Raw genomic sequence first — 27,602 nt, 5'->3', positions numbered from 1 at the left:
TTCCTTTGCTTTTTATTTATTTTATTTTTTCTTTTTCATTTCTTCTTTCGACGTTGACGTTGTGACGGTGAAGTCACCGGTTTTTTTAACGCCACCAATCATTTATTATTACTACTATTAAACTATTCAGCTATTATTAAATAATCAGTTTTTATGTTTATACTCAGCAGCCTCACAGCAGGCTTCTCTGCACACACAGCTGTAATGTGGCTGTGTGTGTAGGTGTCCTGACGACGATTTTCTCCCTGATCAATTTTTTTTTTTTAGTTTTAATTGTTCCTTATCGCTTATAAAGCTATCACTCATGTACATTTACACCATTATAAAGGGCAGATGTCTTCACAAATTTACGCATTTTTGTGCAGATACAAGGCAATACACTTCCCGCGTGACAGACAGATTTTTCTGGGCTACTCGCCAAAGGATGCTTGTGCATTAAAAATCAAGACATATGCCTCTGAGCCTACGTAGACATACTACTTTATCGAAATCTTTGTTATATAAAATGGCAACACTGATCACCGGTGAAATTACGTCCAGGGACGCGATGCTGCTTCCATGTTACTTTAGGCTCATTTGACAGCATTGTAATTTGCGCTCCTACCCGACAAGTATTTGGCGAATCTAGCAGGCGCACACTTGCGCTTCCGTCTTTTAGGGTAATTCGTGTCCCATTCCTTTTTCAGGTAATGATATCAGATGTTTGCACTTATAGTCGTCACAGTATGGTCAACATTTCAAGCGTTTCATGGTCATTTCGAAACCTTTACAAACTACTCAGTAGAGGGCCATATCGTCGCCAGTCCAGGATGTGATCACTGATCCCTTCGCGAACCCGATAGTTGCCTAACTAGGAGAGCGAACGACAGTCAGTCTCAAAGCAAGTTGAAGGAGAAACAGTTGATGCATGCCGATGAAATCCTTCGCGCCTCACTATTTTACAGCAAGGAAAGACTACCCAATAAATATACCAGATCAAAGTATGCACACTACGTCGATTCTTTGTAACCTGATGCCTTAATTATCAGTGACATGTTCGCCGGAATCCTGCAGCACAAACGCTACGGTGCATGCAAGTAAGAATTATTGTCACTAATCAGGCACTGTATTGTCATTCTCACAAAATTACCTTGCCTCCACTTTTCTGCAACATTTGTGCTTGTGTGAATAATAATGTGAAAAGATCGCATAGGGAAACAAAATTTACCGAGCATTGCCAAGAAGAGTAATGTATTTCTCGAAGACCCGATAAAGTTCCTTGAAGTGATATAGCGTATACCTAGCGTAAAAAAAATTGCATACATTTCTGCGGTTGTTTTATCATACATGATACCAATGTGGGAGCCGCTCTCCCTTTATATGAAAAGTTCAAAACATAAAGAGTTCAACATATTTAAGCAATATAGGGTAAGCTGCTTTGACAGTTCGCAAATTTCAACAAATGCTTTGCAAAGCTCGCACGCCAGTATCGGAGTTCTGATGGACTCTAGCCATGTTTGTAGTTCGGATGCAGTGAAATGAATTACCTGAGGCCGAAATCACAAAGTATTTCGTTCGTAAGGGCTATTTGCCTTTGACAGGTCATTTTGCTAATAATATGTCCAAGTTTTTAACAATCTCGCAAGAGCATCGACCGACACCACAGTCAGCGCTTTGTCACAATGCACATCTGCAAAAGCAGCGGTATGCGAGGGCGCAGAGCTTCCTCCTGTGCGAGCATCGATGCTAGGCTATCTCGATCCCGCGAGATTATTGAAAAATTTGGAGAACTGTACAAAATCACGATATGCCTGACAACTGCTCTTAAGAATAGTACGAGCTAGCGTACAAAACTAGTGTACGGACTTTCTTGTGATAATGGGTCTTGATTACGTAAGCTTAAAACATTTGCTGTGGCATTATAGGTCCTCCTACAAAGACTAGTGGGCTTTTTCTCTTGGAACTTACTTTCTTTGCTGAACAGGAGCCTAACGATGACTTGTGCTGGAAGCGGCACCACAGGACGCTGATGCAGGCAAGTATACTTTCCACCCGTTCACCAAGTGTCATGAAAGTTAGCGTCGCGGTTGCTCATGAAAACGGCGCCGCGTTAGCTGAATTGGTAGAGCATCGCACGCGAAATGCGAAGGTTGTGGGTTCGGTTCCCACCTGCGGCAAGTTGTTTTTCATCCACTTTAATTTCCATTAATTTATCGTTTCTTTATTTCATTTATGAAGCACAAGTAATTTCCCCTATGTTGTCCTTGGTGTCAGTGTTTGTTGGCTTCTTATGATATGACTAATAAAAATCGGGCCCCTCGGTTAACCCCCTTTCTTCTCGCTTATGAAAGTTAGCGTGTTATATTGCGAAAAGCCACTAAACTGTAGTGCTTTGAAAGCTTTTGAGACTTACACACGGTTTCGGATTTATGTCTAAATGTAAAAGAATGCACAAAACGCCCTATTTCACACTCTGTATGCATACATCATTGGAGCAGTAAAAAAAATTCGCAATTTCGCCCTAAAAGCTAAGCATCGATTGCGATAGCAAATTAGTGGACAGCTATACGAAATAAGAATAGTAGCTTTATCGGCCTTATAAACCTGTATATATAGGCATTCTGACTAAATTAACAAGCATGGTGTCACGCGCGGACAAGTAAACATGAACACATCTGACATCTCACTCGATGACCGCGTAAACTCCCTGTCAAAACACTGGAGTGAGGAAGCGCGGCAGCAGCGGTGAGCGAATTGACCTTTGTGCTGCGTCTCGCATCGACACGAAATAAGCCGCGGCGGACTCTTTTCCTATCAATAAATGTTTATTCCTCCTCCTCCTCCTCCCTGTCGCAAATGGCTTTCAATATGCAGCGGCCCGGAGTAGAACGCGCCACCTTCTCCTCCCGGGCCTGAAGCCTAGCACGCGACGGTAGACGGTGCGCTTCCTGTCCATTTTCCTCCATTGCGTGCGCGAGATTGTGCCGCGATAGCCTGCTCATCCTTGCATGTTTTACTCGCACGTAGAGCGTACGGTGTGGGGCGACAATTTTATAGCCTCTGGACATTATATAGGACCTCGCGGCGACGCCGACGGCAGAAATGCGCTCGCAGTGTCCATATAATTGCTATCGCAATAAAACAAAATATTACTAGAGAGAGGCACCATCATTCGACGTAAAAATATGCAACTAAAAATAATATACAACGATCTTAATGCGCAGAATAGGTATAATTACAGTTATGGTTAAATATGCATGGCTCGTCCACCTTCGAAGAAGTGCGACCAATGTTGCCACATCATCTCCTCTGTCTTACTGCTGCGTGTGTGCCGTGTTCTACGTCCGCGCGCTTGCGTGGTGCCGTAGGTGGTAGTACGGAGGTGCCTTTATGTGATGTGAAGCCATAGCGCCCCTCATTAGGTGCTAGGCCAGGTAGAACACCAGAACAGCGCGCAAAAAGCAGGCTTTATCGGCGTAGTCGTTCAAAGATGTGTTCCCACAGTGTTCAAACTGTGTGCGTGGCTTGTCGTATATTTTTTTAGGAGGCAAACTACGCTGGATGTCGGTAACGTGCCAAGACGACGACGACGCAGTGACTGCTAGCGCAAAAAAAAAAAAAACAGCCACAATACATTTAGAAATACAACAGTCTGGGCTTCATGCCGACCTGAAGTACATCTACGCATATTGCACATAGCGATGTGCGTAGTGAAGGCAGAACCTTCCTGTCCATGAACAAAACAATCTCCAGAGCAACGCCCGTTTCTACCATCCTGCTGTAATTAACAGCCTTTGTGGAGTGTGGTCATTAATTCAGAGACAACGTGCACCGAAATGTGACCTGCGAAAGTGTGTCGACCCACACATTATTGTAGAACAAAGACGCCTACTCACGACCTGGTAGTAAGGAAAGAATGACATTGGTAAAAAATAATCCCGCATTTCACGCGTTCATTCGTTTGTGCGGCATCGGGTGAGATCTTTGTCCCGAAGGGCTTGATCGTGAGTACCCAACTTTCTCGTTCTTAAGCCGACAGGTCACTACATATTTCTGGGTTCGACATCCTCCTTATATAACTCTAAATATTTTCCAACTCGGTTCAGGGTTTGCCTGTAACAATGGAAGCAAATAGAAATCAATGTGAAAAAAAAGTCGGGAAATCTTATCTTGCCAGTTCAAATGTAATTGGTGCGAAAATCCGATTTCGATTCCGATGCCTCATAGAATAAGTTAATGTAGGCAAGACACATCCAACACAACTGTCAAAATGCAATGAAAAGCGTTCGCAGTGTTCTCCGGGAGCGCTCTAAATTGCGCGAACTGGTGGTTGCGTATAGCAGATCAAAAATGATGTCAGTGACACGCATTCGCCAGGATAAGTCGTCAGATATAGTGACACCTAAGTACTTGTAAGGCTGCGAAGCACACACGGGAATGTTATTGATTGTGTATTTGTAAGGAAATAGATCGTACCGACGAGAAAATACCATCAAGTTGCATTTCTTAGGATTACGTTTCATTAACCAACAGTCGCACCATAGCTGTAAACAGTTAATGTCCTCCCGAAGTAAGCCTTGATTAGATGTGCTAGTGATCGTTCGATAAATGACGCAGTCGTTTGCGAACAAATGAAGTTTGCAAGACATGTAAAGGGGTAAGTCATTATTATAGTTTGAGAAAAGTAGGGGCCCAAGAACAGATCCTTGGGGTACAGCGGAAGTCACTGATAGAGGGTTTGATGCGCGGTTGTTAACTGTAACGAAATAAGATAGCTTTATTAGGAACGCTTCGATGCATGGCAAAAAGTCAGGGCTAACGTTCGCAAGAGAAAGCTTTAGCAATAGACGTTGGTGTGGTACCTTGCCGAACTCTTTTGCAACATCTAGAAGTATAGCGTCTGTTTGGAGGTTATAATCTAGGTTGGTGTGAATATCATCATGGTTTCTTAAAGCAAAATCTTCATAAAAGGTTTTCATTCACCCATATTACATCTTCGTATGAAGTTTACTCACCTACAATACATAACCAAGCGAAGAAAAGCAAGAACAGACGACAAACAGCTTTAAAGCAAGCGCGAATCTTGTCGTCTGTCCTCCAACTTTAGCGGCCCGCTGATACTTCTTACGTTTCATATAATTGTACATGCAATAACAAGTTCTCACAATAAAGAAAACATGTTTTTGTGTAATAATAAAGCTAAAACAGCTTTTTACGTGCTGTTTTAGTAGGGAATGAATGATTGTGGCAGACGGAACGGTGCTTGCCAGGCGTGTCTTCAAGGTGTACTGGCTCTCCGAGAACTATGCATCCGAAGTCACAATATACCGGCATTCCCATGCATACCACAGCGCAGCAGCGCCAGATTTCCCTTCAGGTTATTACCTAATATAGTGAGAAACTCTATGGTGCCACCAGACCTCCAGCAAATCCCTCAGGAATGCGAGATGAAGACGTGAAGCTCCCTTGCGCGTTATAGCCGACCCTTTGCAAACACAAGGCGATGCACGAGGAAGGCCTTTCTTCTGTAGAATCACTTAACTGAGCCTCCATTAAATTTTGCTTTCTATTCGGCAACCAGTTCTCCCCCCCCCTACCCTCCCCCCATACACACAAGACTGGACCATTTTGTGCAACACGGTGTGGTATGTGCACGTAGCTGGAAAGCAGGAACGCTAGTGTTTGTGCGCGCAACGCTTCATGTCCGCTCTGCAAATCCAATTGAGCGGAGAGTGCTGGAGCGTCCACTTCGTCCCTTTTTTTTTTTTTTTTTTTTTTTTTGGCGCCAACAAACGCAATGCGCGTCTCTGGAAGCGTTCTGCACCTCCACGCACGGGCCGCGCGTGCGCCTTATATACCCTGACAGCACGGCGAAGGCGGCTCAGACGAGGCGAACGCGTCTGAAGTGTCCGTATAGCTGAAACGATTAATTAGCGATCCCCTGCTGCTTGGCAAATTCCTCGTATAGGGTAAGTGCTACTGCTTACAGCAAGCACGCGTCTTCACGACCATATAACAAACACTTTACCGCCCACAGCCGTGCCGCGCGTGACCGCGTGTTTTAGAGAAGACGAAACCGAACACGAGGAGCATAAAATCTATACTTTTCCACATTCACAGATCTCGTCAGGCTACTTCTCCATTTGGCTAGAACAGCAGCTTGGGCTTGTTGGTTTTCGGTCCTGGTGTTAACAGCGCAAAACGTATACAGGGACACGAGACGATAAGACGACACCGCAAGCGCTTTATTTTGGTCTCTTTTTCAATGAAATAAAATGGGCCGTTTCACCCGTAGGACGAAGTATTGAAAGCGATAGCAAGATTTGTGTAGAACTGAACCTATGGCTCTAACAAGCAGAGGCGACATATTGGCGCGACGCAGCACGTGAGGCCGCTTAGACCTGCTGCGCAGCATATACAAAGAATTAAGCGTCACGGTCTTCTATAGATCACTGTGATTTATACAACGTCATGGCCCCCTGGCAGCTATTAGGTGTGACAAGGAATGCCGCCAGAGGCGTTGCAAGCGTCGCACCTCGGTGGAGCACGAGATGAGACCAAAGGAACATCGTAAGCGTTTGTACCACGAACTTTATTGTCGGTCCGCTCAGGCCATATACTTTCATAGTTTCATACAATAATTATTGTAGGAAGTCCTACGGCTCATACCACCGTATGCACACAGCAAGAACGCTCGCGTTTGTTAGCACCAGCGCCTCTATATTTTTGAATGATGATGATGACAGTGATACAAAGAAAGGAATGACGTTTGATTCTGCAACCCGTGAGAGAGCACCGTGAGGCGTCGTCAGGGGAGAGGGAGTGGGAAGTGAAAGATGATAGAGAATGAGGGAGGATGTCAAATGCGACTGATTCGACCGCTCAGCGCCCTCTCCTATCGCCCTTTCCTACCATCCCCCGTCGGCTAGCGTTCGCGCCTGCTTTGCTGTCGTTGGGGAGAGTACCATATGGGTGGCGCCTCGAGACGGAAGGCGGAGGAAGTCTGACAGACGCGTCATAGCCTGACAGTCGTAGGGGCGGAGTGTCTGCCGCTTCTCCAACGTTGGAACGGCAGCGGCGCGCGCTCAGACGCACGCGTGACGCAAGCAGTCGTACCTGCAAAGGCGATTTAGCGGAACCTGACGGCGCGTCTACTCGGCTTCGTCGTTTTCGCAGCCAATCGCACTGCGCGCATGTCGCGCCACTGCAGACCTTCTTCCACGCGCGATCCGCGCATCGATCGTGACATCACGGCAGCGACGACGGCGAAAAGACGCCTCGCGAGCGTCTGTATAGATGCTGTCGCAACAAGAAAAGAAAATAGAAGAAAATATACGGTCTTCAATCCACGTTGTGAAGGTGGCTGGACAGCGACGCTGTAGACGACAACTAAAACGATTACCCATTACGACGTACCTTGGAATTATTTGCCTGGCGACATTCACATGCAGTTTACCCAATTATTAGCCTAAGAAGTTTCGACAGCCGGCGACTTGGCTTGCGCCGTTACTTCGTGCACTTACAGAGTGAGCCAAAGAGAAGAGAAACGCACTTGACCACACTTTCGCTGCGGCTCGTATGAACGCTGCTGCTCTTCAGGAGTCCTCACTGTACGTGACCTTTCCATAGCGCTGTCACAAAAAACAGTTGTTGACGGGTTCTTCTTTTACATACGAAAGCTTAGTTACATTACCCCTGCTTCGTATGCTACAGCTGCCGCTTCCTGACAACTGGAGCTTATGCAACAGTAATCTTTAATGGGAAACGCTTGCGGCGAACGCTATACGCGAAGGCGAGCTTTCTGGTTCTCTTTTCTCTCCCACACACGGCCGGCGCCGCAGAGGTCATGATGATGATGATGATGATGATGATGATGATGATGATGATGATGATGATGATGATTTATTGACATCAACTTTGAAACGGGGCGGTGAAAAATAGTCACCTAGCCTGCTTGAGTTACTCAGGTATGCTATACATGCTCTTAAATTTGGCATTTTGGTACAAATATCTTTAATCTTCTTTTTTCCCTAAAAACTTCTATATCTACCTTGCACCGCTACCTATGCCTGTAACGTATCCGGTCGTATCATTCTCTCCCCTGCCTTTTTTCCACCAATACTCCAACCGTCTCTTGCTTACCTCGACTATTGCCGTCGTTGCTTTCGTTCATTTTAAGTCCAAGCGCTTCTGGAAGGTGTACATTACGTACAGGTCTCACTCGGTGAATCTGGGCGGAAGCGAGCGCCATCTGCTGGTGCTGCAAGGAACCCAGCGGCACACGCGGCGCACGCCTCCCGAGTTGGCGTGAGGACACGACAGACCCATTGCGAGGTAAGGCTATACAGCTTCGCTGTAATAAAGTTCACGCACTGTCGGCATTATAGTTATGCGAGGCACCCGACGATCCCGAACTTTATTTTTATGTATGAGGCTTGATTCACATATCAACAGAAGCCATGGCGAATCCAGGAGAACGGGGCAACTGCGGCAGTCACACGAGGTAACAAATCTGCCGCGACAAATCAAGCATGGCCTCGGAGATTTGACGGCGCGCGCACTGCGGAGGCGGCCACGATTTTGGCCACACGACGTCGTTTCGAAGTTGCGCGGTGCCGCTCGCGCTGTTCAACTTTCTCGTCTGTTCGGGATGGAATAGGGGCCATACACATATTAACAAAGACGAGCGGGCTAGTAGGTAGGACAAGAAAGGCAAACTGAACGTTTGCGCTAGAAACAGAGGTCCTTTGTGTCTACGCTGAAACCTCTATGTGTTTTTGAAACCAGCCACAGAGTCAAGGCAGGGCGGAAACGCTCACCAACCGACAGAACCGAGCGCAACAGCCCAAGCGGTCAATCGAAAGAACTGGATCACACTCTACTAGGGAGCCTAGACGCATTTGTACTCCCTACAATCTACGTGGAAGCTGCACCATCTAGTGGCGCCGCGCTACGACTCGCGTTAGCTCCTTAGGCGAGATGGCGAGTCAGGCAAGACAGGCGGGGGAAGGCACGAAGGCATCAGCAGAGCGAAATGTTCCGACGAGTGCTCTTCATAAAATAGAAGCAATCGGTTATTTCTTTACTGAATTGTCGTCGTTCTTCTTCCCTGAGGAGAAAGACTTTGTAAATCCCACCGAAACAGCCTGGCCCACTCTCGCAGCACTCCTGTCCTACAAACTCCTACTTCCAAAAGCATGCGTGCTGGGACACGCGAGATGAATTCAACATGTGACGCATTCGAAAACCTCCTTTGTAATTCCCCACCAACTTAGCCTCCTCAGTTATTTCTTTTGTCTTTTCTGTTCCGGCGCTTTTCTCTTCGTTCCAAGTTCTTATTTATTATGTTAAAACAAAGACAAAACATTCATGACCAATCCCCCCGGGTATGCATCGGTTTTGTTGTATGCGCCACTGTCTTTCAGGTCATCATCATCACTTCACGGGGACGTTTGCTGCCAAGCCAATCAAGATCCAGGTGCCCGCATGATGTTCGAAGCCAGAGTCATCGCAGTCGACGCTATGTTTGTGCTCGCGGCCTTCGGAGGACCGCCCCGCTTCCAGTACCGATGTCCTTCCCGGCGGTTAGTAATTCTCACTTGAAATTATGCGCCAAAACTATTTTGTTCCATTGTTGCGTTGGAACATAACAAAGAGGTGTTATTTCGAAGACGTGAGCTGAGCTGGTCGAGCTCATATATCGCGTGAGAGGGGAGGTGGGGTACGGGCGCCGTTCCAGCGCGAGAGACGCGGGAGCCGGCGCCGATCAGTGTTCACGTAGGCGAAAGCGCTCATCAATCTGCACGGATCGCATGCCACAGCCTCCTATATACACTTCGAAAGTGTATATAGGAGGCCATGATGCTGCAAAATATGCACGCTCCTCGCGAGCACAACTGCAAATGCTACAATATGTTTCATGGTGCACGCACTCCAGACGTGCTCGGTTGTACTGCAAGAGCTCCCACAGGTAGCGTGGAATCACTGCTGTGGTTCGTCTCGCACGTACCTTGCTGTACTGCCGAAGGTACGAGGCATACACAGGCAATGTGCTAGCGCAGAGGAATATAGCTCCGGGCGTGACTAGCTGATTATTAGCTGCAATAGAAATTGAGAAATAGAGATAGAGCAATTATTTGTGCTCGCGACATGATATGGCACAGCTATACGTGACATGTTAGGACCTTTGCGCATGCACGTCGTATAGTGAGAATTACTGTGGCAGTTGCCGCCTGTAAACAAAAACGTAATAGCCGCCCTAAGCGTGATCACGACCTTACTGGAACTCCAGACCTGCACAGATGCCATGGGAGCCGCGTGCTCCAACTCTCGTTTAAACGGTGGCCGTAGGTGGCGTTTTTATAAAATGTTCGTCTGCTACTCGGCGGGCGTCTGGGCGGCGTTCGAATCTGCGCGCCAGCTCTTCTTCTGGGGCGGACTGCTAGTGTATGTGACAATTTCTTGCGAAGACAGCCAGTATGTCAAAATTGTTTAAGTGTACTCAATGTGGTGCTATGTGATAACGTGTAAAACAGTACACGAAATATACAGAAATTTTGCGCCGCTCCAGACAAGAAAAAGAATTAACCGATACAGTGATTGTTTACGGGCTTGTTCGGCACGTCATATATGCATTTCGAAGCTTTTATGAAACTGGTGAGTCTAGACTGTTTAAGGTTGTGCATGATGCGTCACTTAGAATCAATGCTTCTATTGCGCCAACTTCTGGACAGGGAACATCTCGACTACGATCGCGATCATAAGCGGAGTGGCAATTCTCAATTACTACAGTGCAGAAAGAGACGAGATAAGAATAGCAGGAGCAAACACACGCACCGTAGACGTTGTCGTTGTGGATTACCGACTCTGTTGCTCACAAAACTTATTGCAGTTGTCCGTACATCATACTACGAGAAACTGATCGCCTCGTACGCACTGCCAGCTACACTTACCCCCCATACATTTGAGTATCATAACAAACGTACTGATAAGGCCATTGACATAACTGCCCAGGGTATTTTGCTTCGTTGTCGAGGGTCCACATAATTACGTACATACGATGTGATAAACGGCGTTTTTCATAATCGTTCGATCGCCTAAACAGACGGTTAAAAACGTGCCGAAATAGCGGCACGAGCGCTGGAACAGATCGCAGAAGCAGACGACAGCGAACAGGTTGTAACTAGCGCCATAGAGTTTCATACACTAGCGCCACTCCGCTCGTACGTTCTGCCCCTAGCGGCAAAAGGGGTAGGGAATTAGATCAGGCGTGCTGGAGCACGGAGATCTGTGCAGGTCTGGAGTTCAGTAGGTCATGACCGTGATCACCAAGCAACATGACAGTGTCCATACAGCGCGAACCACCCTCTTCGATCAAAATTCGCGCATGTTACAGGTTATCCACTCTGTCAGAAAGAAACAAGCTGCAAAATTCGTCATCGATAAATTTCATCTCAAGCTGAGGTCAAAGCATTAGGCATGTTTCGTCGCGATTATTGACATCCGCTGTTTGTTTTCACGCTGTTCGGACTACAGACACGGCGCCGAGCCGTAAAACTGGTTCGATTTTTAGTTCGCAGATGGCGCCACAGCATTAGCACTGGTGATGCGTTGACGATGCGGAACGCTATAAAATCCTAATTGTTCACTGCATCATTAATTTACTACCCCGCTCTAGCATGGGACGTAATGACGGTAGCGAGCAAACGACAAGTAGACGCCGAGCAGACGCTGTGGCGCAGGTAAACATGTATACATGCATTCGCCCTTAATACTTGCTAAGAAGCCTGCAAGGTAACTGAAGGGAATGCGCACAGGTGGAGCGAAGCCCCGCTGTTGCATGCATGTAAACTCAACTTATGGTTCCGGAATCCAAACATTTTTTGCTCTAATCCACCAACTCTGGAGCTTGAACCGAGATGATGGCAAGCAGATGCTGAGCAGACGACGCGGCGCGATGAGCACATCTCGAGGGGCACTCGGCCTTCTTCCTAGTGACTATGAATGCATGTAGCTTCTACAGTGTTGCAAGGAAATAGATACGGTATAGTTGTCGTTTAAACGTATTTATTAGAACAATGTCTCCTCCCGTCCTAACTGTTGTCATCAAGAATTGACGAAGTTCGTTGCTAGTGGATCCGCGCACCTAAAGTAAACTTTGCATTCGCAGCCGCTGTGCTTGCAAGACACATTTCCATCGTTCTACGTAGCACGGATTAGGGCCGTCTGAGCTGCCATTGCCAAATAAAGAGGCCACGCTATCCAGGCAATACACAGTGGTATCGTACCCAGGAATTTGGGATATCACGTTTCGTTCGTCTTTTGAGCCTCTATGCGTCACTCGTACATATTAGCTCCATCTTGTAGTAGTCACTGTATCTCTTCAATGTCTCTTGGGCAGATACCGCTCCTTTTGTGTTATTGTGCTCGCCCAGAAATTCGTTTCCCACCTTTAGTTAAGAGAACACTCCTGCGCCCTCGTTTTCACTGCACTGCGGACGTGCTTTGCGATTCGGTGGCAAGTTTGCGCTTTGGTCAAAGGTCGCGGTGGTTTTTCGCTACTACAACTTCAAAGTTACTATTCAATGGCTAGATTTTTATTTTACATGTAGAGCCTCAAAGTATCATTCTTAAAGTAGCATGATTAGTGTTTTACTGTAAACGGCTCCTATTCTCTAACAAATGATCGTAACGGCGAGTGTCAATTTACTGGAAAGGCACGGTTGTCTGGATATTCTTACATTTCATATGTGGGGGGGAGGGGGGGGGGGTTTCCCATTTCTGTGTGATACAGCTTATGATCATACTCACTATATAGTTATTGAGTTCTGTTGAATACACACTTTCAGTCAGCTGCGGAGGTTCCGCATTTTTGCATTTTTTGTTTAGCTGAAAAGAATTGACAGTTTCGCATAAATGCGACGCTCTGACTGCGATGCGCTGGAACTTCTCGGACGATGTCCCGACTATACGTGGACCTGGATAACGCGGACGCGACATACACAGGTGCGCTAAAATGTCTGGCCTCTTTAAAAGCTATAACACACCATGTAGGGCCTGAGCTGGCATTTGACGGGAGCCACTACGCTGTCCACTACGCTGCCCGCGCCAGTAAAGTTGCATCACTTCCAACTGTTAGCACTGGTATTATTTTGTACTTATAATATTTAATAGTCTTAGATGATCTAAGATCAAAGGCATGCGCTGTGAATGTTATGTTTCGTGACATTTGTTTGTGGGCGGCCATTCTCAAAATCTTGAGGTATAGTTTAACCATGAACGTGAGACCTGGCATGAGCAACTTTAGTGAATGAACAGTGTAGCAATATAGCTCGCATATACTGCATGTACAAGCATATAGCGTACATATACCTCAATATATGCGGAGACTCACGGCAACGCCGACGACGATGTCGATGGCGAAAATTCGCTTCGACTGTCCATATAATTGCTATCGCAATAAAATTAGCTCTAGTTGTCCCATTTTAAAGGGAAGCTGTATGTGCGAGTATAGAAGCTCTCGCACACCGTGAATGTGTGTTTTCACGGAGTCCTAAGAGAACTAGATCATTCGCCGGCTCTATATTTAGGGGAAATTGGGGGTACGTCAGGGGTAAGGTGCGGAAAAATTTTGAACAGCCGGGGTTAGTTAGTTGCCGCATGAAAATTTCTACACACTCGTTTTGTGCGTTATATCAAAGGCTTACATAGTTTATCCGCTGCTGTGCGAAAACAAAAGGTGACGCCAACTTTATATTTCCAGGAAATGGAGGCCTTGTTATGGGTGATGTATACCGAAAAGTTGAAGTGTGTTTGTTAATTACGTGCTCTGACAACATCTACCACATACCCGTTTGCTCCCTATTTTCGCACGTCATAAGTGGCGCGTATTTGGTTTTCTCTGTATCCTCGGTGAACAAAACGAGGCGCGTCCTTTATATTTCGCCGAAATGGGCAAGATCTTGTGATGGACGTACTGCAAAAATTTAAACCACCTAGATTAATTACAGTCTTTGTAGAAAATTGCACAAGTGCTCTAGAACGCTGCAGGCGTATTTCACGAATCGCGCAGATAGTTTGCCCAGTGTCCTGAAAAAACTCAACCTGCCACAATGTTGACATTTCGAGAGAATAAAGGGCATATTATAGGTGACGTGCGGGCAAGGTTTCAAGACCGTCAGTTAAACGCAGAATTTGTGAAAAATTTGTTCGGCAAGTACTTGAGAGCTATACGGGCGTTATCTGCAGTGCGTTTCCTGTTTCCGATTATAACTGCACGTTACACCGAGCTCATGCTCGCTTGTAAATGGGGGCCACGTTAGCGGTAATTCGTGGAGGAAGCTCAACTTTTGGCTCCTAATTAAAAGCGTAGCAAATTATTACTCAATATTCTTTCTTTATTTATTTTCATGCTTAGTTCGAGGTTGGTGCTAGGTTTCATGAGTAGCCTCGTGGAACTAACCAAGGCGTGTACCTTGTTTGTACTTGGCGAAAGTAGTGGGGCAGGTTATGGATGATGTATAGGCGAAGTTCAAAGGGTTAATTGTGGCTTTGGCAGTTAATTACGCAGGCAATCGCTCCGGAACGATTTAACTTGCGTTTTACTAACGACGAAGGATTGAGCCCGCTATACTGGTTGGACTGTAACTTCCACCAAGATCAAAATTTTGGTGGGAATGGCGAATGAGAATGCGAATCTAAATATGTGCGGATAAATTAGTCTTTGTTAAAATTTCTTCGCGAAAGAAGAGCCTCCGCTGCAATACACGCCTCACATGTGACGGGTTCCGACGGTGACACAACGTTGTGTCGCGCTACATTGCTTCAATGCTAATCGCATTACCAGCGACAGTCGTCGTGACATGGGTTGTGCCGATTTCTTTTTTTTTTTTTTAGTAGTTGAAGCTTTCCTTGCGAATCCTCCCGTACATTCGTAACCGTGGCTGCTGCTTCTGTCTTGACGAATAGCTGTCACGACAGTATTACCATCTTTACGACCCTCGTAGGTGTCCCGGCTGCTGGCCTTGTATTTTTTTATTATTAACTAATACAGTGATTAAGGAAATTATACGTAAATATCATCACTGCAGCAAACATACGTCTTGAAGAGAACAATTTCTTCAACAGAGCAAACTTTTCTACGCCTACTTTCTTAACCGTTAGGCCACAGTAGCACGCATGCTTCTATCGTGACAACGCCAACTATACTTCTTTGAGGTGATCGCGGTGCGCTGATGATGGTTTCCATACTACGGTACATGGCCAGAACGGGAAATTGACAAAGTGGGTGGTACGTTTACAATAATTAAAAGGAAACTAAGAAATACAAGGCAGAGTAAGAGTAATCGCATTGCGTAGCAGGTGTGCGGGACATGCTCGCGCCGATTTCGCTTCCACCAGAGACGCGGGGATGAAGTGAGCAAATTGATTACATTTCATTAACCACTTCACAAAAGCTTCGCTTCACATAGATTCCAAGATGTGTGCCGGACCTGCAGTTTTTTTTTTTTTTGGTCGCGCAGGTGTAAGAGTGGCACGTCTTGAATCGCGGCTGTTCTGCCGGATATAAAGCCATTGCGCACGGGAAGAAGGAATCAAAACTCGTTATTTCTCCAACAGTGGTGCGCGCCAGGTGGTTATATATCGAGTCTGGACGGCGGTTCTGCGTTCGATCTAACCGCACATATTGATGCGCATTCTCGCTACAGCTTCGCAGTGTTCAGGGTATGTTCTGCGTATTCATGCGTGCGTGTAGTTTAACAGGATTCCGTATAATTGGGTTTGACTGTAGTAGCACGCTTCACATTTCACTCACGCCCTCTGTGTGCTCTGCGTGCAGAGCGCTACGTTTAACCTTTCTTTCTCTCTCTCGGCATTTTTCTCGCCTTGCAGGTAGGCGGATTGAACCTCGGAAGCCAGAAAAAGACCAGCCTGAGATGGAAGACTTCGGACCTCCATACACGGACATAATTCTCAGCGAACTGCTCAGCGCATTCGGCAGTCCTAGCGAGCGCAGCGCAGAGAACGAAGTCGCTGCCGACAACGATTCCTCTTCGTTCCTCCCGCTCTCGGACGAAATTTTGGAACGGCGCGAGCACGCCCTCTCTCGGGACGCGTCAGAACCTCCCCGGCATTCCACTCCGGTCAAGTTCGGGCAAGACGCGCGACCTACCCGCTGCCGTTCGATTTACGGGCTCTACTTTGAGGGCAACGAAGAGATAAGCCTCGAGTACCTCGGTCCTACCTTCCGAGGTGACTACGATTCAGAGTCGGACAGCCTCGAGTCTACGGACGATTCTCTGGAAAAGGAGAGCCGGGCCGAACGGAGCGTCTGCCTCGACGACGAGGAAGTGTACGCAGATACACGCCAGCTCGAACTCGAGCCACAGCATGACAAAGCGATTGAAACTAATCCGTCCCCCGAAAATGTCGAGATCTGTAGCGACTCGAGCAATGCACTAAGGAACGAAGACAGTACCGACCGCAAGAGCTCTGCAGTAAGGAATGAAGACAGCACCGACGGCGTGCCATCGCATGTTCTTAACGCTTTGCTTGTCGCAGGCGCCAGTGAGCACATCGCTGCGGAAGAAAAATGTGCGGGCGAACGCTCCACTGAAGCGACCTCCTCGGCTACTCGAAGGAAAGCTTACAGTTTTATCCTTGTGGTAAACGGGCAAGATGACGTCCCAAGTGTGCGCAGCGCAATCGCCTCTTTATTCCCGAAAGCTCGCAACGCTTCAGTCGAGGAGACAGGTGCAGAGAAACCGAAAGTATCGGTATACGAGTTCGAATACGAGGTAGTGAGCGCGGATGAACTTGAAGCGGCTTCCGCTACGGAAAAGAAGTCTCCAGACGAGGAAACACGAAACAGTAGGCCTGGAAACGAAACATTCGTCGATGTACCGCCAACACACGCTCGTGAGTCGGTGCTTACGGCAGGCTGCCGTGCGCATTACGACGGTGAAGAGTACAGGGCCGCATGTTCCACCGAGGCGCTCTTTCCGGCATCTGTAAATGCTCTCCATCGTTCGACTGGTGCTTTAGACAACGAAAATAACTATTTAGATGGTGTGCGCTTCCCGGGAGCCCCATCGCCAGCACTAGAAGTCTGTGACAGTTCCCTTGAGCCCCCTCGGAGCTATTTCGACGGTGAGTGCATCACGGTTGCCTCGTCACCAGACGTCCATGACAGTGCCCCCGAGCCCTCTCTAGAAAGTGATTTGAACTTATCGGCCTATGAACCTCAAAATGAGAAACTGGGTGAGAACGCAACCGAATGCATTCAGATTCTGGATAACACGCCCGAAAAAGGCGAAACCCTGGACGTTGTGGTTGCAGCTGACAACTGCCGTCAGGAATCGCTATCACGTACTGCTGAGCCAGTTATAATCGCAAGCGACCATGAGGACGGGCACACAGGCACGCCTTCTTCTGAGAGAATCCGCCCAGCAACAGTAACAGATAGCAATTGTTCGGCCGTATGTTCAGGCGACAGAGATGACGAGGACGGTGCAGGCAGTGCGGTTACCTCGTTGCCACGAATACGCTACGGTTACGCTGAGCGCTTTCCTGAAATTGATTCCCTCTTCTCGACTATTCAGCTTGAACTTGAGCCAAATATCGAGAAAGTATGCGGAGCCAATAGCGCTACCGAACTAGGCTTTCGAGACGACCAAGCCCCAAATGCTGCGATTGAAGACCGCAATCAGTCATCACAGAAGTCCCTGCACATTCAAGCTGCCCAATCGCACAACGACGAGGAGAAAAAGTACAAAGAAACATCTTCCACAGTGACGGTCTCTCCAGCGCCTGAAATATCTAGTGAATGTTGGGCGAGAGGTTTGGAGAGCGAAGAAGACTACAATGGTACAGGCTGCATTGTAGGCTCGTTGCCAGGAGCTCATGACAGTCGTATTGAGTTTGCTCGTCGAGCTGATTCAAACTGCGCTGATAATCCAGCTGAATATGATCTCGAGATTCAAGAAGCAGCTGAACACGCTCTCGTTGCGGAAGACGAATCTCAGGACTATTGCACACTGAGCTCAGCGATTCAAACTCTGTCCTCTCCTCAACGCAGACCTGAATATCAGCCGGTTGCCGGGGCGAGAATAGGAGCTGAGCCCTCCAAGGATGATGTTTCACACGACACGATGCCGGTCATGGTTGATGATACTGAATCAAGTGAAGCTAAGAGCATTTGTGAGAATCCCCCAACTTCAGTCCTGGGCTTTTCAGTGTCAACAGCTCATGACGTCTGTTCAGAGATTTTTCGTGAAGTTGATTTGATGTCATCGGCTGATGGAGCTGCATACAACCAACAGAATAAAGAGAAACATGAAGTCATTCTCATTGCGGAAGACACGTCTCAAGATGAGGACCCACTAAGCACAGCGATGACAAAACAAAGCGTGCTATCACCTAAACGTAATCCTGAATCGCTACTTGTTGCATGCACTGAAGCACGGCGCGATGCCTTCGAAGATGTTTCTTGTGACACGTTGGCGACCACGATTGGTGATACCGAATTTAGTGGTGCAAGGAGCGCTTGCCAGAATGATTTATCTTCAACCCTGCTTTCTTCATTGTCAGAAGCTGGTGACACCTGTGCGCAGAATTTTCATGAAGTTAGTTCTCGCTCCTCGGATGATCAAGCTCAATATGACGCACACCTTCAAGAGGCAGATCATTTCTTTATGGTTGCGGAAGACACGTCTCAAAACGATGATACACTGAGCACTGAGATTCGAAAACAAAGTATATTGCCACCTCAATTTATTCCTGAATCGCATCTTGTTGCTTGCACTCAAGTACAACGTGATGTCTCCGAGGATGATGTTTCACATGACACGATGGCAGTCACCTCTAATGATGCTGAATTCAGTGAAGCGAGGACCACTTTATATTCTGCCATGCCTTCATTATCAGAAGTTGATTCGGCTGATCAATTGATTCGAGAGACAGGTAATGTCGTCCTCCTTACGAAAGACGGATATCAAGACAATGATACACTCAGCTCTGCCATTGGAAATGGGAATATACCACTACCTAAAGGTAATCAGGAATCGCTGCTACCATGCACGCAGATACTAGACGCTTTCGAAGACGATCTTTCCCATGGCGTGATGCCTTTCAAAGCTGCTGACACTGACACAAGTGGAGCTAATATCACTCTTGAGAACAAATTGTCATCATCCCCGCCTTATTTAGTGTCCGGAGCCCGTGACAGCTCCGATGAAATTTGTGGCGGAGTTTATTCTCACTCTTCAGCTGATCAAGCTCAATACGACCCTCAGATTAAAGAGGCAGGTGAAGTCGCTCTCCTTACGGAAGGCACATCTCAAGAGGATGATAAACAGAGCATTGCGATTGGAAATCAAAATAAGTTAGCTCTATATAATCCTGAATCGCTACTCGTGTGCACTCAAGTACGGCGTGACGTATCCGAGGATGGTGTTTCACATGACACGGTACCGGTAACGTCTAAAGATAATGAATTCATTGGAACTGAAAGCACGCATGAGAATGACTTACGTTCTGCCCTGCCTTCGGTATCAGGAGTTGACTTGAACTTATCCGCTGATCGAGGAATTGAAGAGGTGAGCCAAGTCCTCGCTACGGAAGAGACACCTCAAGACAATACTACACCGAGCTCTGTAGTCCGAAATCAAGATACACCATCACCTAAAAATAATGCTGAATCGCCGCTTACACATACGCACACGCCACTTGAGGTTTCCGAAGCCGTTGTTTCACGTGACACTACGCCTGTCGTGGCTGACGATACTGGCTACTGTGGAGGTAGTAGCACTCTGGGGAATAACTTATCTGCAGCCCTACCTTCTTCATTGACAGTTTGCGACAGCTACGTAGAGCTTTTTAATGGAGTTAATTCCAACTCATCGGCTAATCTAGCTGAATACGACCTGCACACAAAAGAGGTAGATGAAGTCGTTCTCGTTACGGAAGACAACTCGCAAGACAATGGTACACTGGGCACTGCTACTCGAAATCAAAATGTCTCATCGCCTAAACATAATACGGAATCGTTACTTGTTGCGTGTACTGAAGCTCAGCGTGACGTCTCCGAGGACGATATTTCACGAGAAACGATGCCAGCCCCGGTTGGTGTCACTGAAATAAGTACATCTAAGAGCATTAGTCAGAACAACCCACGTTCCGACCTGCCGTTTCCTGAAGATCGTAGAGACGCCTCAAAACTTTACGAAGATGACTCGTCCAGGACACTGCTCCGTGAATCGCTACCTCCTAATATCAAGGCCACTCCACAGCACTCGAAGTCTGAACCTGCAGCATGGGCACCTAAGCCAGTAAAGCAGCTCGTCACGGACGTCCTTGAATGGATCAATACGACGTCCTTTTTACCAATCGTTGATTACTGCCCTCCTTCTCACAGTGGTTCCGTAACCTCACGTTCACCGTCACGGCCACTGCTAACGTTGTTAAGCGAAGGCGAGATTCGCTCCGATAGCGAAAGCGAAAATGTTCTTTCTTTGGACCTCCTTCCCAAAGCAGCAGCATGTGAAGGCGTGTATGCAGACCCTGAGTACGACCCAGAAGCTTTCCTTCCTATATCACCCATATCAGCGCCCACAATGAGCGAAGGTGAGACAGCCGACTCTGCCAGTGATGAATCGAATACGTCATCATTTCTGGCATCAGAATTGAACGAAGCTGAGAAATGCGAGTCCGAGGATACATCAACGGGGAGCGAAAGTACGACGACTGACACCAACGACGAAACTACGAGTTCTTGTTCGTCGTCATCCTCTACACAGTCGTATTCTTCATCGTCATCTACACAATCTGCATCTGATTCTGAAGATAGCACCGCGAGTACTTCTTCACCACTTTCAGGGCTACCGAGACACGAAATTCCAGAAGCCCAGACTTCGAAAGAAGCGGATATCAGCAAAGAGAACACAGTCAGAACTGAAGACGCCGCGGCAGCTATGCATTCTGAGCCGGGTTATGCCCAACCTGTATCTTCCAGAACTGATCTATTTGACCATCAAGATAATCAAGAAAATTACAATGCTACATCCTTGGCATCGACACCGGCGTTAAAAATGGACAACAAAGACGATCTCCAGTATGACGCTGATATTTTGATTCCATTGTTGTTGCCAGTTTCCCTGACTTCGCCAAGCAGTAGGCATGCTGAGCCGTGTTATACGCAACCTGCATGTTCCGCAGCTGACCTACCTGACCGTCAAGATAACCAAGAAAATGGCTTTTCTGCATCCTCAACTTTAGTAGCGCCATTAAAAGAATACAAGAAACGCGATTTTGAATATGACGCTGACATGGTGATTCCCTTGGCATTGCCAATTTCTCTGACTAGGCCAAGCCAAAACGACACAGTTGAATCACGCCTCGACCACACAGCTCCACCTGCCGCCCCACCTTTTGCAAAATCCAATATAAGTGGTGGCAAGAAAACCGTCTCTGAACATGCTTCTTTAACCTTGCCTCGGCTATCGCCGTGTCCGGAACGTCTTTCAGGCGACGGCAAGGCAGCGAATGTTCAAGATGAATTGCCTCACGTGCCTACGATTGAAAAAGAACGCAAACAAAAGGGTCAAAGAAAACGCCCTCTGCAGAATGATTTGCGCAGACGCTCCAAGAGGAGGACCATCGCTGCCATTAAAAAACCAGTACGACCAGAAACAACCGCGCCTCCAAGACCCAATAAACGACCTCCGCTCATAAGCGACGACCCAGCAGAAAACAGGGACAACAACAATCCGCAGTGGGAATCAGTACGTCGACTCAGGTCCAAAGACGAACGATACAGGGCTGTCCTCAGAGTCTGGCACAGCAAGAGAATTCCAGATCCTCAGAAGGACCTCACTGTTTTTCACTATCGGCCACGCTTGCTGGGCCTCAAGCTTTGCGTGCTTCCGTCGTCTCGACGCCAACGCAAGCGTAAAGCATCGTGCAGCTCCGGCTCTCGATCTGGTGACGCCAAGCGTCAGCGATTAGACACTGACATCTTTGACAAGAAAATCGAAGACGTCAAGAAGAGCAGGGATAGGGAAATGGCGGAAGCTGAAGATAAGCTTAATCGCTGCCTACGAGAAGTCCGTAAACACAAGAGAAGCGACAGACGGCGCCGCTCAGCAGGAGACCATAGTGGCTCTTCACCTACGAGACCCGGGAGATACCGACGCCAGTCTTCCGGAGTCCGAAGCGACTCTTCTCCGAAGAGGCGCAGTCGAAGACGGCGCAGTTCATCTGAAAGCTACAGCAGCTGTTCGGCGAGAAGACGCAGGAGCCGGTCTCGCTGTTCTTCTGAAGATGAAAACGACTCGTCACCTGGGAGGTCCGGAAGAAGGCGACACCATCCTTTTGAAGACACTAGTGACTACTTTCCAAGAAGGTGCCGAAGGGGACGTTGCCAGACTTCTGGAGGAAGGAGTGACTCGCCCTCAGAAAGGCACAGGACGCGATGGCGCCGCTCTTCCGAGGATGGGACCGATGGCTCACGCAAGGAAGTATTCCGCCGTCGATTTCGAAGCATAAGTCGCAGCAGAGGACGCCGCCATACCTCAGAAGACGACAGCGATTCGTCGCCAAGGAGACGCAGGAGAGGATGGCGCGATTCCCCCGGAAGCCCCAGCGACAGCTCGCCCAGGAGGCGGTTCAGAGGGCGCCGCTGGTCTTCCGAAAGCCAGAGCGACGACGACTCTTGCACGAGGAGTCGGGTCAACAGACAGCGCCGTCTTTCCCACAGCGACAACGACCGCTCACCGAGTAGACGCTCAAGGGACAGGACGAAGTCCGAGAACTCGCTGTACTGGAGAAGACGGGAACGAAGGATCCGGGAAGACTTTGAGGCCGACGTGCAAGGCATCACCAGCAGGTATCATACCAGGGTAGACAAACTTGTCGCTGCGAGAAAAGAGGTGAGGCGGGTGAACAGCTTCTACTCAGGCTTGCGAAACACCGACCCGCGGATGTTGTCAGCTCGTCAGACAAAAGACCATTGGAAGTTGGAGTCGATGTTAAGAGAGATGAAGGGAAGTTATGAGGAGGTGCAGGACTGAGAGTGTGCCGTATGAATGTTGCGCTTACCTTTGTGATTATAATGTTAAATGACGTGGGTATCTTGGCATCTTTTTATGAACAATCCCAATGAACGCTATAAACGCTTTGTACAGCCAAAGTGACGAAATGTCTATCGACTGCGTAAGCAGAACACATTTACATGTTAGCGCTATTGTGTTGATGTCATGAGTATATATTTTTCTTATGTCACAAAACAAAGCTTTGTGGATTTCTTGTGTTCTGAATGTGTTTCGTTTATTATTGTGGTTATTTGGTTTTTAGTGCTTTGCCCGTCTTTTAGAAAATTATATAACCGATGCGCAATATTCTTTATATACGCAGCTAGTAACGGTGACATTGTAATGCTTCTATGCCTTCTATGCCAAGGGGAGGCGCCTAATGTACATTTGGGTAAGCATATTCCGAGACATTTTCACTTGCAGTTTTATTATTTGTGTGTCTCTGTTTCACAGTTCGTGCGTAGTTTCGATTTTATAAGTGATAGACAGCAACGTATTTTTCGTACAAAGTTCAGTAAGTGTGCGTCGCAGTTGAAAAAGCAGCTCAGATTGGAAGACATCTCGCCATTTTCACCCAGTCGCATCACTGGCGCATCACTGGCAGAGGTCAGGCTGAGTTACGCCCGCTCGTTATAGTGACAACCGTACAGCGAAGATAACAAATAAGCGAGGCATCACCGCCTTTTTACGGCTGCTGTGCCGGGGATGGTTGCCTGCGCTGTGAGGTCACACCGAGAGTAACAAACGCCCACCAGGAGAAATACATGGTGCCGTCGACAGCGCTATGAGCGAGAAATTGCGAAGGCGAAAAAGAAACACGCGCAAAAAACTGCGGAACTACGCCCATATTTACGACGGTTGCCCCCCTCCCCCCAACCCCTCTAACAAAGGCCAGAGGGGTTGGGGGGGCAAGTGGCCGGAAAATTTGCGAAATGGCGAGAAATTGGCAGTTGAGTCCCAAAGCAGAGACACAACTTGAGGGGAGAAACGGCAGAAGAAAAAGAAAAGAAACACAAAGGCAAACGTGATCTTTTTTCATCTCTACTCAAATGTAAAGACGTCATAGTATACAATGGGGGCAATAGCAGTGAACATAAAGATGACGGAACTGAGAAATGTACAAGGTGTGCCTAATTTGAATTTAGATGAACTGGGCCAGGGTGAACGGGTTCGAAGTGGGGGGGGGGGGGGGGGGGGCGCTTCAATTATGCAGAACTCTCGCTTTTCCAGCTCGAGGAAACGGGCGGCGTGTTAAGAAGTATGAAGTCAGAAAGAGTGACGGAAACGAATATCGACAGATCGATAAGAGAACGAGCTCGAATCCGTCGGAGCAAGGGCGGCGTTAAATTAAATCGAAAAGTAATGGTTACCGACACAAGGAAACTCCGGAAAGTCGGCAAGCGGGGCGGAGGCGAAATGGCTTGGGTGTAACTGCTGAGAGATGCGTCGTCGACTGTCAATGCTTCTTTCAAGTCTACACTTTCTTTGTAGCAAGGGAGCCGTATGAAAACTGTGCTTTCTGCGGAAGGCAAGTAGGCAGTGTCTTTTTTTTTTCGTTTGATTTCTTTTTCTGTAACATTTTACTTTCTTTTTAAGGCTAATTGATGACGATTGCTGCCGGGGCTGAGAAGTTAGGTCGCAGGACAACATTTTTTTTTAGAAAACATACGCCTTTCCACTGTCAGCACAATTCACGAATGAAAAACGTCAAGATAGCTTTGCCCCGGTGGTCCTCTTGATCACAACCGGAATACCGCCATACCAAGTTCGCTCTCTAATCCACACCGCCGTCTCTCTGTTCTCTCTTTCTTTTTTTAACGTGACGCCTTTCATTCTTTTTTTTTTTTTTTTGTCGCTTGTTACGCGGTCCTTAACATATTTTAATGCTTCTATCAGGTAAGGTCATTTCTATATCGCTTCAGCAAGCAATCTATATAAGGACTTGCAGTCCATATTGCCTGATTCACAAAGAGAATTCTGGTGGTGACATCGTCTGCAGGATCTGTCTTTAAGCTTAGGCAGCCCTTAGATTTACACAAGAACATCAGAGGCGCGTGATATACCACTATGTATAGGGCTACCGTCCTGCTCTTTTCTTATTGAGCTCCATTTTAGTCACGGATCCGCAGAAAGCACCCCAGAAATAAGAAGCAGGGTTCTGAACCCCAAGGAAGCGTCTGCTTGAGCGAGGAAACAAGGGAATGGCTTAAAGAACGAAACAACGCAGTCGTAGACAAAACATCATTTTTTTTTTTTAACAATCAAAGCGATCGAGAACGCGCAGCCAAGTTTACAACGGTAATCCCGCCAAAGCCATTCACTCGCTCCCGGAGGGCGGTACGGTCTTTTTCATTGTTGTTGTTGTCCTTTTTTTTTTTCTCGTCCCCTTCTTTCCAGAAGGAACGCATGAGTCCCCTACCCCTTCCTCCGGCGACAGCAGCGTCTATCTCTCTGTCTGAAAACAGAACTGGGAAAGCGGAAAGCGGATGGGGTAATGATTTAGAGGCGAATCCGAAGAAGGCGGCGCTTGGCACTCTACGAGGACCGTGTGCGACCGCCGCTGTCATCTTACCCTAAAAGCGGATGTCTACTTTTACGTTTCATGCTTATTCTTCCTGCCTTCTCTTGCGGAAGCAGCAGACATTGCCGGCTGCTGCAGGCGGTGCGCCGAACAGACGCTTCTTTTTTTTTTTTTTCGTTTCGAATCATCACCACTACCTTATGCGTTACGTTTTTATCGGTTGTTGTCTTTCTTCGTGCAGTCTTATTTTTTTGTTTAAGTGAGGGGGGGGGGAGGGGGGGAGTGGTTGGACTCGGGAATTCACGCAGGCGGTGAGGAGAATCAGCCTCAGCATAGCGTAACGACTCTAATTATTATTTTCTTCAGTTAGAATGCAGCTCAGTATAGACATAATCGAAAGCGGATATGAGAATGAAGGACGAGTACGAGGAATATAGGAGGTAAAAGAGAGGACAAGACAAAGCTGTGAAAATTGAGAAGACGTATTGCAAAGAAAATGTAAACAAATTCCAATGCTACTTCGACGATTGTATCGCGAGCTTCCTCCCTCTTTCTTTGATGTCGCATTGTGCGCTGTATTGATTTGTCCACAACTGAAAATAACGGGAGCACTTATTTTCTCTCTCTCTCTCTCTCTCTCTCTTTCGCTCGCTCGCTCGCTCTCTATCGGTACTCCGTCATGTATTATTAACCAACACCACATTTCGAGCGAACAACATTGAAGAGGTAGAGTTTTTTGAATGAAGAACCCAGATAGCAATCTCTCTCTCGGGTGTTATTGCTGGGACGATGGTCCCAACAAAGCCCTCCGTTGGAAGGATCCACGCGAAGCGCTCGATTCATTTCCTCCTTGCTCTTTTATTCTTTCAAACATAGGGACGCGCTGACACATTTTCCTATTTACCTTCTTTTTTTTTTCAATTGAAGATGTCATAAGCATTTCTTTTTTTTTCCTGCATTAGAATCGCCGCCGCCACCGCCGTAACCCCATAACCGTGTGTCGTTGCTAATATTAGCGAAGCTGTTCAAAGGAAAAGAAAATATTAAAAAGTCACGGCGCAAAACACGTTTATAATAGCTGCTGTGTTCGGTCGTCAGAGGTCTGACAACTGAACAACGTAGGTTTCAACATTGTATCTGGCGCCGTGTATTTTAATCTTTCTTTTTCTTTTAACAGCTTGGCTAACGTTAGCTAGCTGGGACGTACACCCTACATAGTAGCGTCTCAGAAACATCTATTAAAATTAGTAACATCTATTCAAGCATCTATTGAACGTAGCGCGTAGAGAAAATATTACGCCAATTATTACAAACCCAATCAGCATCTGGTCATCTTCACAGTCCTGAATCTGCTCTGTGGCAAAAATCACGCGTAATTCGAGAACTTATATTTATTGCTCGACGCAATAAACAAAGCCAGTTGTTGGTCAGCGCTCGTTTCGTGTCTCTCTGTTTACGTCCCCATTGTATTATTTTTCTGCGCTGTTTCCAGCGCCTTCTAAGACGAACAAACTAGACCAGCTCGCCCTATTAGACTTTAAGGCTGTCCGTAAACCACATTCGGTACACAAAATGCGTAACTAAGTTGTCTAAAACATTCTCGCCCAAAGTGCAGAACGAAAACATCTATCAAAGTGGCAACGAGGACCCACTGGGGGGCCTTCAAATCAATTGCCTATTCCCGCTTCAAAAGAATTCGGCTTAGCTATCCATTTCAAGCAGTGCAAAGGTCGCCTCTCGAGGTTTAAAAAACTAGAGGAATGCCCAGGGGGCGGGCAGTGTAAGTGGGAAAGTGGTTGGAAGCCCTTCATTAATGTTCCCTCTTCATTGAATCTTAAAAGTTTATCCAAAGTCAGGAGTGAGGGCGGACGTAGACAGATATACGCATACTGTCCGCAGGGCGTTGCAGAGACTGCATGTCTCACGGCTACTCCACGAATAGGAGCGCTTTAAAAGCACGGCAACGCCGCGCGAGGCAGTTTCCCTTCTTTCTTTTTTTTTTTTTTTTTTTTTTT

The 27,602-nt window shown here is 47.2% G+C and overlaps 2 long non-coding RNA genes across 3 annotated transcripts in view; one reads left to right on the top strand and one right to left on the bottom strand.

Moving 5' to 3' along the window:
- Positions 1 to 27,602, bottom strand: part of LOC129382317 (uncharacterized) — a 228,867-nt gene that overhangs the window by 141,916 nt on the left and 59,349 nt on the right. The window lies entirely within an intron of this gene.
- On the top strand, positions 9,470 to 23,287 carry LOC129382316 (uncharacterized). The gene is made up of 2 exons (XR_011895143.1): positions 9,470 to 9,563; positions 15,871 to 23,287. It is a non-coding gene; the product is annotated as an uncharacterized lncRNA (long non-coding RNA).

Source organism: Dermacentor andersoni, chromosome 6, assembly GCF_023375885.2.
Source record: "Dermacentor andersoni chromosome 6, qqDerAnde1_hic_scaffold, whole genome shotgun sequence".
Classification (NCBI taxonomy): Eukaryota; Metazoa; Arthropoda; class Arachnida; order Ixodida; family Ixodidae; genus Dermacentor; species Dermacentor andersoni.
Note: the sequence above shows the minus strand (reverse complement) of the source record. Positions and strands in the feature narration are given on the sequence as shown.